The sequence below is a fragment of the Rana temporaria genome, chromosome 12, assembly GCF_905171775.1.
Source record: "Rana temporaria chromosome 12, aRanTem1.1, whole genome shotgun sequence".
Classification (NCBI taxonomy): domain Eukaryota; kingdom Metazoa; phylum Chordata; class Amphibia; order Anura; family Ranidae; genus Rana; species Rana temporaria.
Window position 1 is genome coordinate 6,994,442 of NC_053500.1, and position 16,752 is coordinate 7,011,193.

The following is a 16,752-nucleotide window of genomic DNA, read 5'->3' on the forward strand; positions in this document are numbered from 1 at the left end:
CACACACATTATACAATATCTCTCAAAAGTGAGTACACCCCTCACATTTTTGTAAATATTTTATTCTATCTTTTCATGTGACAACACTGAAGAAATGACACTTTGCTACAATGTTGTGTAGTGAGTGTACAGCTTGTATAACAGTGTAATTTTGCTGTCCCCTCAAAATATGTCACAGTACATGTTGGCATTCATGGTTCCCTCAATGATCTGTAGCTCTCCAGTGCCGGCAGCAGTCATGCAGCCCCAGACCATGACACCCCCACCACCATGCTTGACTGTAGGCAAGACACACTTGTCTTTGTCCTCCTCACCTGGTTGCCGCCACACATGCCTGACACCATCTGACACCAAATACGTTTATCTTGGCGTAGCGCTCACCCCCGAAGGAGCCGCTGAATAGTTTGGGATCGGCATATTAAGTTACCAAATTCTCTTGTCTAGGGGTATAACTTGTGAGTGTGGATAAGGAGCGAATGTCCAGACAACAGCGTGGACTTTCCAATGCTTTATTCCAAGGCTAACATAGCCAACATCAACGTAACACACAGTAGAGAAAGGGTTCATGAGCAGGAGGAAACTGTGGTATCAGGCCTTGGATATCAAAGCATGGAGAGCAAGCCTGCTCTCAGTACAGATAGCTCAAACGTCGCCACTCCCGCCGGAGTGGGTAAAGTGTCCCCGGACAGGTAGTTAACTTGAGCCTGGCAGCCGGTGGGTCACTTGCAAATAAAGTCACTGGGAGGAAACAAGGCCTCTGGACAGGCCTGATAGGTATTTGGCAATGGTTAAAGATTAGGACTGGCGAATCCTCCCAGTAAGCACAATTTAGGGTCACCCATGGACAGTTGCAATGTACCTGTCGTGTGTCGTGGTGACCGGACCCCGATGGTACGTCCCAACCTCGCAGACAACCTCTGTATCTAGGTTCTCCCCAGCAGACTCCTCATCGTACAGCTTCCAGCCTAGGATCTGGAACCCAGCAAGCCGCTGGGGTCCCTCTCAGCATCAAGGTGAGACTCTGCCTGGTATGCAGCTCCGGTCAGGCAGGCCTCGAGCCCCATGGATGTGCGCACCCTGAAGGTGGACTTGGGCCCCGCATAGGACGTCTACTCATGGCGGCTGCCACAGATATACCCCCCGCCAGCATGCCCAAAAGAGTGAAAAACCCTTCTGATTGGCTGCTGGGAAAGATAGATCCATCAGAACCCCTCTAGCGCCAACTGTCGTCCAGGGGTGACAACACACCCTTGGCACGCAGACTGACCCAGGAGGCAGTTCCAAACTGGCAACAGCACAAACTAAACATCTCCGAGTGGGAGCAACTTAAATCTCCCATTCCACTAACTTTAGCGTAGCGCCCCACTAACTAAGAAAAGGGGGGGGGGTGCGCTACATTGGTCTCATCAGACCACAGGACATGGTTCCAGTAATCCATGTCCTTTGCCTGCTTGTCTTCAGCAAACTGTTTGCGGTCTTTCTTGTGCATCATTTTTAGAAGAGGCTTCCTTCTGGGACGACAGCCATGCAGACCAATTTGATGCAGTGTGCGGCGTATGGTCTGATCACTGACAGGCTGACCCTCCCACCCCTCCAACCTCTGCAGCAATGCTGGCAGCACTCGTACGTCTATTTCCCAGAGACAACCTCTGGATATGATGCTGAGGACGTGACCTCAACTTCTTTGGTGGACCATGGCGAGGCGGGGGGAGGGGACCCCGTCCTGTTATACCGCTGGATGGTCTTGACCACCGTGCTGCAGATCAGTTTCAGGGTCTTGGCAATCTTCTTATATCCTAGGCCATCTTTATTTAGAGGAACAACTTTTTTTTTTCATATCCTCAGAGAGTTCTTTGCCATGAGGTGCCATGTTGAACTTCCAGTGGCCAGTATGAGAGAGTGAGAGCAATAACACCAAATTTAACACACCTGCTCCCCATTCACACCTGAGACCTTGTAACACTAACGAGTCACATGACACCAGGGAGGGAAAATGGCTAATTGGGCCCAATGACAGCTGATCTCATGATGTATACAGAAGATCTGTAATCAGTATTTTTTTCCTCACACAAAGAGTGCCCACAGTGCCACCCATTTTGAGACTTTGGAATTATTTGTCCGCTATACACCTTTTTTTTTTGCACAATTATTTTTTAAATTAGAGAATTATATTTATTTAATTTTTATTGCATTTAAGTAAGCGCCACTTCACCCCCCTGTTAGCCACCCATCAATGCCCAGCAGTGCTGCCAATCAATGCCCATCAGTGCCATCAATCAGTGCTGCCTATCAGTGGCACGTACCAGTGCTCATCATTGTCACCCATCAGTGCCGCTTATCAGTGCCACCTATTAGTGTCCATCAGTGCCAACCATCAGTGCCACCTACCAGTGCTGCCTCATCAGTGCTTATCAGTGCCGCCTTATCAGTGCCTTCAAGTGCCCATCAGTGCAGCCTATCATTGCCCATCAGTGCAGCCTCATCAGTGCACATCAGTGAAGGAGAAACATGACCTGTTTTCAAAACTTTATAACAAACTATGAAACTTTTTTTTTTTTTTTTAGCAAAAAATCAAAAACCCAGCAGTGATTAGACACCATCAAAAGAAATCTCTATTTGTGTGAAAAAATGGGAAAAATTTCATATGGGTACAGTGTTGCATGACCGCGCAATTGTCATTCAAAGTGTGAGAGCCCTGAAAGCTGAAAAATTGGTCTGGGCAGGAAGGGGGTGAAGGTGTCCGGTAGGCAAGTGGTTAAAGAAGATCCTATAGCAACCTAAGGTATACGTGAACAAGACATTTGGTTATAAAGTTGATTATTTCATTGGCCGGCATTTTTCATGATCAAACCTGCAAACATTTGGAATAGATATGAGCTTTAGAATTGATAGAAATTGCACACAAAAAAAAAGAAAAGAAAAACTTCTACAATAATTCAGTGCTTATTTTTTTTTCCCGGCTGAAAAATGGTCGCGGTTATTGATCGCAGGTCTAAGATTCGCCCCGCACTTCTAAAACATAAACCACTCCGGCGTCTTTTCGCTTTTTTAAAATACGACCTTGCTTCATGTATTATGCACAAGGTGGACCTCTCTAATTTGGCAGCACAGAGGAGACGGATGAAAAATCCTTGCGCGCGTTATAAATGGACGTTTTTGCAGGCGGGACAAAAAGACACATTTGTTATGTTTGCGTTCCCCCGTGCCATCGTCATTTACACATACCCCAACCGGCGCGGCTCATTAATCACTAAAATGACCGAAACCTTTAGAAAAGCCAGGTATCTGCCGGTAACAGCACACAGCCCGCTGGGGCCATGATATAGCTCGCCCGCTGTTCTTATTTGGGGTTATAAATCTTTTTTTTGTGCAGTTTTTTTGGAAAGTTGTATTAACAAGTTGAATGAATGAACTTATTCGATGCATTTCGTATTTGTTAGGAGATGGCGGCAGTCGATGAGAAATGGCATGTCATAAATGGCAGTTGATGGGAGAGATCGAATCAGCAGAGGTTAAAGTGTAACGAAAGACAACTTTTATGCCGCGAACACACGATCATTTTCCGGGTTGTAAAAAATGAAGGGCTGGATTCAGGTAGATTTGCGCTTTATTTACGGAGGCGCAGGGCAACGTTTTTGCCCTGCGCCCCCGCAAATTTACTGCGCTGCCCTTGATTCACGGAGCAGTAGCTACGTAAATTGCGTGGGCGCGCCGGCAAAATGCCCGGCGTAAGCGCCCGCAATTTAAATGATCCCGTAGGGGGCGGGAATCATTTAAATTAGGCGCGTTACTGCGCCGATCGTAGAGCGCATGCTCCGTCGGGAAACTTTCGTGCATTGCGGCAAATGACGTCGCAAGGACGTCATTTGCTTCAAAGTGAACGTGAATGGCGTCCAGCGCCATTCACGAATCACTTACGCAAACTACGTAAATTTGAAATTTCGCGACGCGGGAATGACGGGTATACGTAACATTGGCTGCCCCTGCTAATAGCAGGGGCAGCCTTACGCGAAAACCGCCGTACGGAAACGACGTAAACTGCGTACGCAGGGCTCGCGTAACGTTGTGAATCGGCGTTAGTGTGCGATTTGCATACTATACGCTGAGCACAACAGGAACGCCACCGAGCGGCCATCGCAAGAATGCAGCCTAAGATATGCGGGCATAAGAGCCTTATGCCGCGCAGATCTTAGGCTGCAGTCGGCGTAACGAGGTTCCTGAATCAGGAGCATTCGTTACGCCGGGGCAAGTAAGCAATTGCGCTGTGTAACTGTGGTTACACAGGCGCAATTGCTTCTTGAATCCAGCCCAGTGTTTTTTAAAAATGTAATTTAAAACGATCGTGTGCGGGCTTCAAAACATTTTTCGGGTTCTGAAAAACAGGCAAATTTTATCCTCCCAAAAATTGTTCCGTCTGTGGCCAGCCCACCAGCAGCCAGAGACTGCCGCAGATTTTCAGAGGCATTCAGACCTTTCCGGGATCGATCCACCTCTGCGATCACACAAGTCTCTCGGGCGGTGAAAAGCAGATACAGCATGAGAGGAATTACAAGAGATGTAGATAAAGAACATGTAAGATAAAAGCTCCGCATGAAACTCAAACATATTAGCTGTAGATTATCTTTAAGAGCAGAAATTAAAGCAGAGAGGCAATTGGAGTGAGTGGAATCATTAAATCTAAGCGGATAAACTGTAATTAATAAAAATCGACCGTGGCCTCGCAAGCTTACCTAGCAATACACAGCCATGACGGCCCATCTCTTTCCCTAATTGATGGAGCGCGTCAATATCACATCGCCCTAGTGGAATAAAAGACGCGTGGCGGGTTGTCGTTCCCCGCTGTGTGGGCGGCTTCATGTTATATGACATTGCTGTCTCACGTGACGGCTCGCATCATCTGCTGTTGTGTGAAGATAATATATTAGAGGCGATTTTACTAGATGGGATATATTATTGTACAATCTTAAATCAGTACATACTGTATATTTATATAAAATAATAATTTTAGATGTGCATGTAAATGCGATCAGCGTGATGTACAGTGATACCTTGGTTTGCGAGTAACGCGGTATTCAAGCGTTTTTGCAAGACGAGTTATATATATTTTTAAAAATTCTGACTTGATCTGCGAGTGCTGTCTTGCAAGACGAGCAGGATTTAAGTTCTGCAGAACTCGGAGACGCTCAGAGACACTCTCAGCTGGGTGGGGCGGGAGTAACGTGCGTCGGAAGCACCTGGAAGTGTCAACAGTTCCCAAGTGTCTCCGAGTGTCTACGAGTTCTCCAGGAAGCGCTGGGAGCCACCAGCGCCCCCGCAACCTCTGGCCACATACATTACTGCATACACCAGCGCCCTGCACCTCTAGCCACATACTGTACTGCATACACCAGCACCCCCCCATCTCTGGCCACATACAGTACTGCATACACCAGCGCCCCTGCACCTCTGGCCACATACAGTACTGCATACACCAGCGCCCCGGCACCTCTGGCCACATACATTACTGCATACACCAGCATGTATTTTTTGGGGCTTCGATGAGCCTTTGGTGGGGCTTCAGTGGGGCTTCAAGTGAGTTTTGCCATAGACTTCTACGGAGTCTTTGAAGATGCTTTGAAGCACAACTAAAGTGACACGGGGTATCATTTTTGAAGCAAAGCCAAAGCAAAGCGAAAGCAAGGTGTATAGGACAATACTGTAAGCTAACCATTTTATTTAGTGACAGAAGCTTTGACTGGTGTTCAGAGAGCTTTAAAAAAGCCTGTCCGAAGCCTTGTTATGAAGCAAGTGTAAACTAGCTGTTAATGTGTGTTGAAGCCAAAGCAAGTGTAAATGAGCCCTTAAACACATCCAAAAAAAAAAAAAAAATCGAATCCCAGGGGGGACATCAGGTCCAGCAGGCCCGCTGATTGGTTCTAGTTGTGTCCAATTACAGCGGGTTTGCTGGTGGCATGCGTGTGCGCCGCAGACCCGGAGGAGCAAAATAACGTACCTGTACGTGATTTCGCACAGACAAGCCGCCACCCCACAGTAAATTTACGTGGAGCAATCGGCAAGTGGTTAATGCATTAAGGTTAAAAACCTTGAGGCTTTAGAACCACTTTCCTTACCTTACCTATTTGTTTCCATTTGGTATGTTTACCGTTAAAAGCATTCTGTTGTATTCGTTCCTAAAGGCTGCTGATTTTCTCTGGATCTATAATTTTTTTGTGGAATACGCCTTTAAGCACCTATGAGTCCACATTTCCTAGACCACATCAAGGTCTAGGAAATGTGGACTCATAGGTGCTTAAAGGCGTATTCCACAAAAAAAATTATAGATCCAGAGAAAATCAGCGTGCATGCAATGTCTTGGTCTGGGTCTTGGTCTGGTGGTGTTTTGGTCTGGTTGTGGTCTTGGTTTGGTTTGGTTTGGTTTTGGCCTAGTCTTGGTCTTGGTTTGGTTTGGTTTTGGCCTAGTCTTGGTCTTGGTTTGGTCTGGTTGTAGTCTTGGTTTTTGTCTGGTTTTGACTTAGTCTTGATGTTGGCTTGGTCTGGTTGTGGTCTTGGTTTGGTCTGGTTGTGGTCTAGGTTTGGTCTGGTTTTGGCCTAGTCTTGGTGTTGGTTTGGTCTGGTTGTGGTCCTGGTTTGGTCTGGTTTTGGCCTAATCTTGGTGTTGGTTTGGTCTGGCTGTGGTCTTGGTTTGGTCTGGTTTTGGCCTAGTCTTGGTGTTGGATTGTTCTGGTTGTGGTCTTGGTTTGGTCTGGTTGTGGTCTTCGTTTGGTGTGGTTTTGGCTTAGTCTTGGTGTTGGTTTGGTCTGGTTTTGGTCTTGGTCTGATTGTGGTCTTGGTTTGGTCTGGTTTTGGCCTAGTCTTGGTGTTGGTTTGGTCTGGCTTTTGTCATGGTCTGGTTGTGGTCTTGGTTTGGTGTGGTTTTGGCCTAGTCTTGCTGTTGGTTTGGTCTGGTTGTGGTCTTGGTCTGGTTGTGGTCTTGGTTTGGTCTGGTTTTGGCCTAGTCTTGGTCTGGTTTTGGTCTTGGTCTTGTTGTGGTCTTGGTTTGGTGTGGTTTTGGCCTAGTCTTGCTGTTGGTTTGATCTGGTTGTGGTCTTGGTCTGGTTTTGGTCTTGGTTTGGTCTGGTTTTGGCCTAGTCTTGGTGTTGATTTGGTCTGGTTTTGGTCTTGGTCTTGTTTTGGTCTTGGTTTGGTCTGGTTTTGGCCTAGTCTTGCTGTTGGTTTGGTCTGGCTGTGGTCTTGGTCTGGTTGTGGTCTTAGGGCCAGATTCACCAAAGAGATACGACGGCGTATCTCCTGATACGCCGTCGTATCTCCTGATACGCCGTCGTATCTCTGTTTCTATCTATGCGACTGATTCATAGAATCAGTTACGCATAGATATCCATAAGATCCGACAGGTGTAATTGAATTACACTGTCCGATCTTAGGATGCAATACCACGGCCACCGCTGGGGGGAGTTTGCGTCGTAAACCAGCGTCGGGTATGCAAATTAGGAGTTACGGCGATTCCCGACAGATTTTCGCGTTCGCTACGTCGCTGCTAGTCTAGTTTCCCGTCGCAAAGTTAGTCGTCGTTTGACCTGCCCTAACTTTACTCAGCAATCGTATTGCTGTTTAAAGTATGGCCGTCGTTCCCGTGTCGAAATTTAAAATTTAACGTCGTTTGCATAACACGTTCGGGAATACGGAAGTACGCTACGCACGTCGCCGTTCGAAAAAATTACGTCATGGCGCGCAAAGCACGACGGGAATTGCGAAACTGAGCATGCGCAGTAGGTCCGGCGTGAGAGCGCGCCTAATTTAAATGGCACACGCCCATTTGAATTGGCCCGCCTTGCGCCGGAGGCTGCCAGCGTAGTTTTCATCGCAAGTGCTTTGTGAATCAGGCACTTGCGATGAAAACTTGCGGCGGTGTAACGGATCTACGATACGTTACGCCGCCGCTCACCTACGTGAATCTGGCCCTTAGTTTGGTCTGGTTTTCGCCTAGTCTTGCTGTTGGTTTGGTCTGGTTGTGGTCTTGGTCTGGTTGTGGTCTTGGTTTGGTCTGGTTTTGGCCTGGTCTTGGTGTTGGTTTGGTCTGGTTTTGGTCTTGGTCTTGTTTTGGTCTTGGTTTGGTCTGGTTTTGGCCTAGTCTTGCTGTTGGTTTGGTCTGGTTGTGGTCTTGGTTTGGTTGTGGTCTTGGTTTGGTCTGGTTTTGGCCTGGTCTTGCTGCTGGTTTATTCTGGTGTCTGGTTCCACCAAAGACAGAAATTAAAGAGAAATCTCTCTCACGGCTACAAAAAGCACATTATATCTCTGACCATCCCAGTCCTTCCTCACTCTATCCATGACCAATGTTGATTTTGCCTGGACTTTAATGTTGCTGTTTTGTTATTGGATGTACCACACAAAGGAGAACATGCTTTGTCCCTCTATTTTATTTATTCTGTAGCTCTTAGCTAATAAAAAAAGAAAAGAAAAATATGCTTTTACATCCAGAGCGGAACACACTGAACACACTGCACTACATAAGAGCATTGCCCTGAGTGCTTTATTTTTCTCTCTCCAGGAGGTTCTGGCTGTACTAGTTTAGAAAAGAAAAATTCCTTTTAAAGTTTTGTTAAGAGATTTGTTTTTGCTCTCTCGCCAATACAGAAAACTTGAGACGAACTTGTGTTTTCAAAGTAAAAAAAAAAGTTGAAGGCAAGGAAAGGGCAGTCATTGTAAGATCTCTTAATACATAAGGAGGAATAAAGCTTCAAACCTCTTGTACTACATAATGCACGTGTTTTAATAAGCATTTCTTACCTATTTTTTTTTACATTTAGAGGTGTGTTTGGACAAGCTGGACATGTGTTTGAATGAATTGTTCACATATGTGTTATATATGTATAGAAGAGGCAATATTCTATTGTTTGTTTCTTGTTTTTTCAAATACAGTGCATCAAAAATACATCGGGGAGAATCAACCCAAAGAAAATAATGCGTGTTAGGTGCAGCCTCAGGCCCCGTACACACGGACGGACAGTCCGCTGAAAATGGTCTGCCGGATGGTTTTCAGCGGACATGTCCGCTTGGAGATTTCTGTCTGATGGTTGTACACACCATCAGACAGAAATCCGCGCGTAAACAATTTGCGGGGACGTGGCCGCGCCGTCGCCACGACGATGACGTGGCGACGTGGGCGGCCTTGAAGTTTAAAGCTTCCACGCATGCGTCGAATCAGTACGACGCATGCAAGGGATGGCGGTCGGTCGGACGTGTCCGGTGAGTCTGTACAGACGACCGAACACGTCCGACGGACAGGTTTCCAGCGGACAGATTTCTTAGCATGCTAAGAAATTTTAGTCCGCTGGAAAAAGTCCGCTCGGCCGGGAATCTGGTCTGGTCGGCTGTACATACGACCGGATCTGTCCGCTGAAACTGTCCGTCGGACAAATATCAGCGGACAAATCTGGTCGTGAGTACGGGGCCTAAAAGAAAACCATAATGGCTTTGGGTCCTTTTTATTTCAAATAAGTTAGTAAGTGCTGCTAGTGTTATATATGTTTCTTACTCTCTCTCTCTCTCTCTCTCTCTCTTTCTCTACATACAAATACACACATACTAATAAACACAAACAAACACACATAAATACACACAAACACACACACACACAAACATACAAACACACACATACACCTACAAACACATATACATACAAACATGCACACATACAACTACAGACACACACACACACACACACACACACATATACAAACACACATACACAAACACACATATACATATACGTACAAACACACACACACGCGCACACATACAACTACAAACACACACACCTACAAACACACACAAACATGAACACACATACAAATACACATACACACAAAAACACACATACAAACATACACCAACATACAATACATGCGCAATATTTTTTTAAACGCCTTTTTTTGGGGGAAAATACGGTTTCATGAATTAAAAAAGAACAAAACCGTAAAGTTAGCCCAATTGTTTTGTATAATGTGAAAGATGATGTTACGCTGAGTAAATAGATACCTAACATGTCACGCTTTAAAATTGCGCACACTCATGGAATGGCGCCAAACTTCGGTACTTAAAAATCTCCATAGGTGATGCTTTAACATTTTTTACAGGTTACTATTTTCGAGTTACAGAGGAGGTCTAGTGCTAGAATTGTTGCAATAGCTCTAACGCACGCGACGATACCTCACATGTGGGGTTTGAACGGCATTTACATATGTGGGTGGGACTTGCATGTGTGTTCACTTCTTCGTGCGAGATAACGGGGACAGGGGCGTTTTGAAAAAAAAAATGTTTAATTTTATTTGTATTTTTACACTTTTTTTACATTTTTTTTTTTTTGATCACCTTTATTCCTATTACAAGGAATGTAAACATCCCTTGAAATAGGAATCAGTGTTGACAGGTCCTCTTTATGGAGACCACATCTCTCCTCCAGGCATACAACCATGAAATTGGTGAAAAAAAAATCACTGATCACATGCCGACAGCCGGGATTGCGGCTTTGTTTATTTCCGGGTACCGTGCGTGACGTCATAACGTCGCATCCGGGCCTCCGACAGTCATAAAGATGACTGGTGACCATCTGGTCACCAGTCATCTCTATGCTTTCCAGCAGCGCCGACCGATTCGCTCTCCCGGCCCCCGATGGCACGGGAGAGCCCGGAGAAGCACCGGATGGAGGCGGGAGGGGGGGAATGTCCCCTCCCACTGCCTATAAGAACGATCAAGCAGCGGAACCACCGCTTTGATCATTATTATCGTGCACATAATGGGCGGCTGAAGACGGTGATATCTGAATGATGCCTGTAGCTGCCCCATCATTCAGATATCACCGCACAAAGTCAAGGACGTCCTCAGTCGTCAAGAGGTTAAAGATTTAGAGAAGATCTGTAAAGAAGAGAGGAGACCAAAATCCCTCCTGAGATGTGTGGAGACCTGATCACCAACTACAAGAAACGTCTGACCTCTGTGCTTCCCAACAAGGGTTTCTCCACCAACTACTAAGGGGATCAAATACTTATTTTACTCACTGAACTGCAACTCCATTTATAACATTTGTTTCACATGTTTTTTCTGGATTTTTGGTTGATATTCTGTCTCTATCATATAAAATACACCTATGATAAAAATGATAGACCCTTCATTTCTATGTAAGTGGTCAAACTTACAAAATCTGCAGGGGATCAAATAATTATTTCCCCCCACTGTACATTATTGTAGTTTTTATTTTTAAGACCTGAGACGACTCTTTTTGTCTTCCATACGTCAGCCCGTCCTCAGCCCCCCAAAAGCCCCTCTTTGTTTATTGCAGAGCTCTACAGAAGAACTCCTCTGAGCTGTAAGCCGACTTGGTAGAAAGTTTGATTTTCTGAGACAAGACAATCCTTCTTCTTTTCCAACGCCGTAGCTCAATTTGACCGCTTTCCTTCGCAATTTCGACAATGTAATTTTACGCTTAGCGAAAAACATAAACAAATATTTCTTGGTGAGCAGCGAGGAGGAACACGAGGATTTAATAGCTTCACCTGCGGCAGTTTGTCTCCTCCTCAGAGTCCCAATGGGGCCGTTTGTCAACCCGCTGGGAGAGGAGAACTTGTTTTATGAGGACGCCAAACACTTCTCAAAGTTTCCAAAAAGGAAATAACCGATTGTGTGCTGACATGGGCGGTAAACCTGAATGATGCAATGCTTTGAGAAGATTTAAGATATATCTGTAACATTTTCAGGAATTTGTAAAACAATGAAACAAAAAAACAGGTCCTTGGCCAGGAACTTGCGCTGTGGGTGGGGCAACAAAAACTTGGAGGAAATAATATGGGAGTTCTCACCTTCACCCCTTTCTGTTCCGCACCCTTCTGCCAAAGTTATAAACTGACAGTGGGCCAGTGTTGCCAACCGTCCGTATTTTTACTGACAGTTCGTAAAAACAGGCACTTTTTTCCCCCGTTCGTAAATGTCCGTGGTTGCGGGAATGTGCCAGTAAAAATAGCCGAGATCGGTTCGGCTTGGAACTGCGCATGGTGATTGGAGGCAGGGGGGTGATGGTAGCTGCGGTGGCACCCTAGAGGGGGATGGAGGCGGGGGGCAATGGAGGCAGGGGTGTCAGTGGCAGGGGGTGTTGGTGCGCGCATGGGAACGATTCTCTGGGAGGACGTTAATTAACGGCCTCCCAGAGTTAAGCAACCGCCCTGTAGACGTACTTTTGCTATAGGACGGTTGTGGTTAATGATGGAAACTTTTCACAAATAAAACCGAACGAGAACCTAATTTCAATAGGATGACATCAGATAGGATGTGGCTTTTTTTTTATGAATAAGAGGAAGGCGTGAAAAGAAAAATAACCCAAAAATTGGCAATTTTTTTTAACAAAAGGCCCAATATATGCCATTGTTAAAACTTGGCTGCTTTATTATTAGCCGTGTTGAACAAGAAGGGTTAATGCCGGCCTGCGTTGCTTAGCAATAGCTGCGAGTATTTTTTTTTTTCACCGGGCTATAGGCGGTGGCGGTAAACAGTACAAGACTGGAAAACTTAAAGGATGCGTGCATCAAAGCACCTACCATCAATAATATATCGCTATGTTTTATTTATAAAACGCCAGCGTGCTTTGCTGAGGCCGTAACGATGGGATTTTCACGCGCTACAGACGGCTGTCAAATGCCGGGTCCGTTTATAAAAATCATCACTTCTCCCGCTTTTTGCTGTTATTTTGTGTGATTTTTCAACACCTCGGCTTTTTTTTTTCTTTCAGTTATTTATAAAGTGCCGGAAGTCAAAGTTCTCAAAAGTGGCTAAAAATGTCTAACTTATTTAAAGTTTCTATTGCTTTATTTATTTCTTGGCGCTATCTTATTAAAATGATAAAATTGCCAGCAGCAGTGACAGGTGTCACCACTTGCGAGATGGATGCAGATGTGCTGTCTTGCGCTAAAGTGTATGTCAGGGCAAAATATACAAACAGTGGGCTGGATTCGGAAAGATCAGCGGATCTTTCTGCTGGCGTAACGTATCTCAGATACGTTACGCCGCCGTAAATTTGGGTGCAAGTTCCGTATTCAGAAAGAACTTGCGCCCTAAGTTACGGCGGCGTAACGTATGTGGGCCGGCGTAAGCCCGCCTAATTCAAATGGGGATGTTGTGGGCGTGTTTTATTTAAGTTTAACATGACCCCGCGTATTTCACGTTTTTTGTGAACGGCGCATGCGCCGTTCGTGAAAAAAATCCCAGTGCGCATGCTTGAAATTCCGCCGCAAATCGTCAATGCTTTAGACGTGAACGTAACTTACGTACAGCCCTATTCACGAACGACTTACGCAAACGACGTAAAAATTTCAAAACTCGACGCGGGAACGACATCCATACTTAACATTGCGTACGCCTCATAAGAGCAGGAGCAACCTTACGCCGAAAAAGCCTAACGTAAACGACGAAGTCCAAAACTGCAGTTGCAGTTTGGGAGTTAACCACTAGACGCTGAAGGGGTTAAGTATGACCTCATCTGTGTTTCTAACTGTAGGGGTGTGTGGCTGTAGGTGTGACGTCATTGATTGTGGTTTGCGGGACTCCAGTGGCGATCGGGTCCGCGGGACCCGCGGCCGCGGAGCTTCGGACCAGATCGCGGGAGCAAAAACTGGCCGGGTCCTTTAGCTGCCTAAAGGTCCGGGTCTTAAGTGGTTAATGGAAAAAAATAATGAAAACTCGAAAAAGCTTTAAACATTTTGTACAAATTAGAACCATTTAGAATAATGGCTGACACTTGTACTGACTTTTATTAAAAAATAAATACCTAAATAGATTGAAAGTGGTCATGCAAGTAATTTTTAATCATTTGCTCGTCGTAAAAAATAAATAAAAAAAAACAAGTCAGGAGGAAAATAGATGTAATTTTTCAAGCAAGTTTCACTTGTACTTCATTAGTTTCTGGCGGTTTATAAAAGCCATCCGCATCACTTAATGTTCTGCCGACACACAAGAAAGGTGACATTCTGTTTGTATGTTACAAAGCAGACTATCGACTGCACATAGCACTCTGTGAATAACAACACGGGCTGCGAGCGGCCGCGGCGGTCCTGTGCAGCGTTTGGCATTCCGCTGCTTTTCTTGCAGGATCCCCGAGGACACACTTAATTGTGTTTATCATTTTCAGGGCGTAGAGCACAGTCAATATGGATCCTGCTCCTAACAAATAGGATTGTTAGTTCCATTTAACTTATACACAGGAATCAGAAAGCTATGGCTTTATCTTTGTGCGTTGGATTCGATTTGGAGGACACAAGTATTTTGTAAACTCAGTAAACTGTGCATTGTATATAAAAAAGACACATAAAAAGTAAACTCAGTAAACTGTGCATTGTATATAAAAAAGCCACGTAAAAAGTAAACTCAGTAAACTGCATTTGTATATAAAAAAGCCACGTAAAAAGTAAACTCAGTAAACTGCATTTGTATATAGGAAAGAGACTTTATGACCACGGTCAAATCAACTAAATATTAGTACCACATCCCTTAATTGAATAGATACAAGAGGGGAAATTGGGATTTTTAAGGTGTAAAATAAAGTAAATGTCAGGTCACCTGTGGCCAGATGACAGAGGCACCCCGTTGGAGTCAGGAGTGCACCACAAGGTAGTGAACCCTATGGCAGACTGCTGCGGATGGAACACAGAGTGGATATGGGAGGCAGGTCCACTGAAGCACAAACAGGGATCCCACAGGCAGGCCCGTCGTCGCTACAGGACAGGCAAAACAAACAATTGCTTGGGGCCCTGAGCTGGCCTGGGGCCCCCAACTTCCCCTTCCCAGGATGTAGCATGGCCAAGCTCCTCTTCCTTCCACCTGGAGTCCTGTCAGTCCGGCCGGGTACCGCGCGTGGTACAGGAGATTCAGTTTCCTGTTTCCGGCCGGACTGACAGGAAGTGCACACCGAGTGCTCACTTCCTTTCAGTCCGGCCGGAAAGACAGGAAACTGAATCTCCTGTACCGCACGGTACCTGGCCCGGCCCGGGCACTATCTGATAGGGGACTGGGGAATAGGCAGGGGAAAGAGGAGCTTGGCCACGCTTCAGCGGCAGCCTACAGGGAAGAAGGGGAGGTAAGAATAGAAAAAAAAATTGTGTAGCATTAACGTAGGCTTTGCATGCGGGGGGTGGTGCTTGGGGGCCCCATTTTGCTTGGGGCCCCCAAATTCCTTCAAACGGCCCTGCCCACAGGAACCTTGAGCCCAAGATTCCCCAGGGCGCAGAGTCTAAGATCCAGCAGGTGTTCACCAGAGCCTCTAGTGGTGAGGATGGCCTTAGCTGCAACTGAATCCAGGTCGCGGCCCCCAGAGTCCCCTAGCTCACGCTCCCTAGGGCATAGCGGAGAGAGGGGAAGAAGCCACTCAGGATACAAGAGATAGTGAGGGGTAAGCCAAGATCGCCAATCAGCAATCTACAACTATTCTGGCCCCTTCAACCCCCCCCCGCTGCCTTCTAGGACACACACAGGTCCTAGAAGATAGTGGGACCATTCAGAAAGCGCAGCACGACTCCCACATGCGTAGCAGGAAACCGGCTGTGAAGCCAAAGGGCGTCACTTCCTGTTTCCCTTATTATGCTGGCATCTGCACCCGTAGCCGATTAATGAATCAGCTAGGGATGTCCACAAGTCCCTCAGCCGTCTGTGACACTCCCCCTGATTGGCTGAGACACAGCAACGGCGCCATTGACTCCGCTGCCGTCAACCAAAGTCAGTCAGCCAATCAGGCAAGAAAGGTGGTGCGGGGCCAGGTCGGGGCTCCGTGTCTGAATGGACACATGGAGCTCTGACTCGGCTCGGGTGCCCCCCCATAGAAAGCTGCTGGCCGAGGGGGCACTTGATAGGAGGGAGGGACCAGGAGCAGCAAAGAGGGATCCGAGAAGAGGAGGATCCGGGCTGCTCTGTGCAAAACCACACAGAGCAGGTAAGTATAACATGTTTGTTTTTTTAAATGAGACTTTACAATCACTTTAAAATTGATTGGACCCTGGGCAAACATTTTCTTGGGACCTCCCAAATCCACTTTCGGGTAATGCAGGCTCAAAGGGGCAGCTGCTTTGAGCCCCACAACAATGACTGGGCCCAGGGCAGCTGCCCCTTTTTGCCCTGTGTTAAAGATGGCCCTGATTGCAGTTTGCCAGTGAAGCATATGTGTAGCTGTGAATGGGTTCTTATAGTTACACACTAGACAGCAGCACAGAAATGTGAGCCAGCCACATAAGAACGGGATCTCTAATGGAAGTCGATGCAGTAAAATTCATGCAGCTTTACAGCCACAACAAATCCCTGCGACTCCTTTGTATGTGCCGAGAGGTTGGTGGCTTTTAGTCAGCTAATGAAAACGACCTGAAGACATCCTTATATTCTGAGTCTGAATCCTGTGTTCATTGGTTCCCTCCCTCTGGTGTTGAAATGAAAATTCTAAACATTATTTTCTCAGATAGAAAACATCCGTTAATAAAATAGGAGGGGAAAAAAAAGAACCCGAGCAGTTATATGATGAAGTGTTTTATGTTATGTATATTTAACCAATTCATTACTGGGCACTTAAACCCCCTTCCTGCCCAGACCAATATTCAGCTTTCAGCGCTGACGCATTTTGAATGACAATTGCGCGGTCATACCTAAATTATATTTTTATCATTTTTTTCCCACAAATAGAGCTTTCTTTTGGTGGTATTTGATCACGGTTTTTATTTTTTGCGCTATATA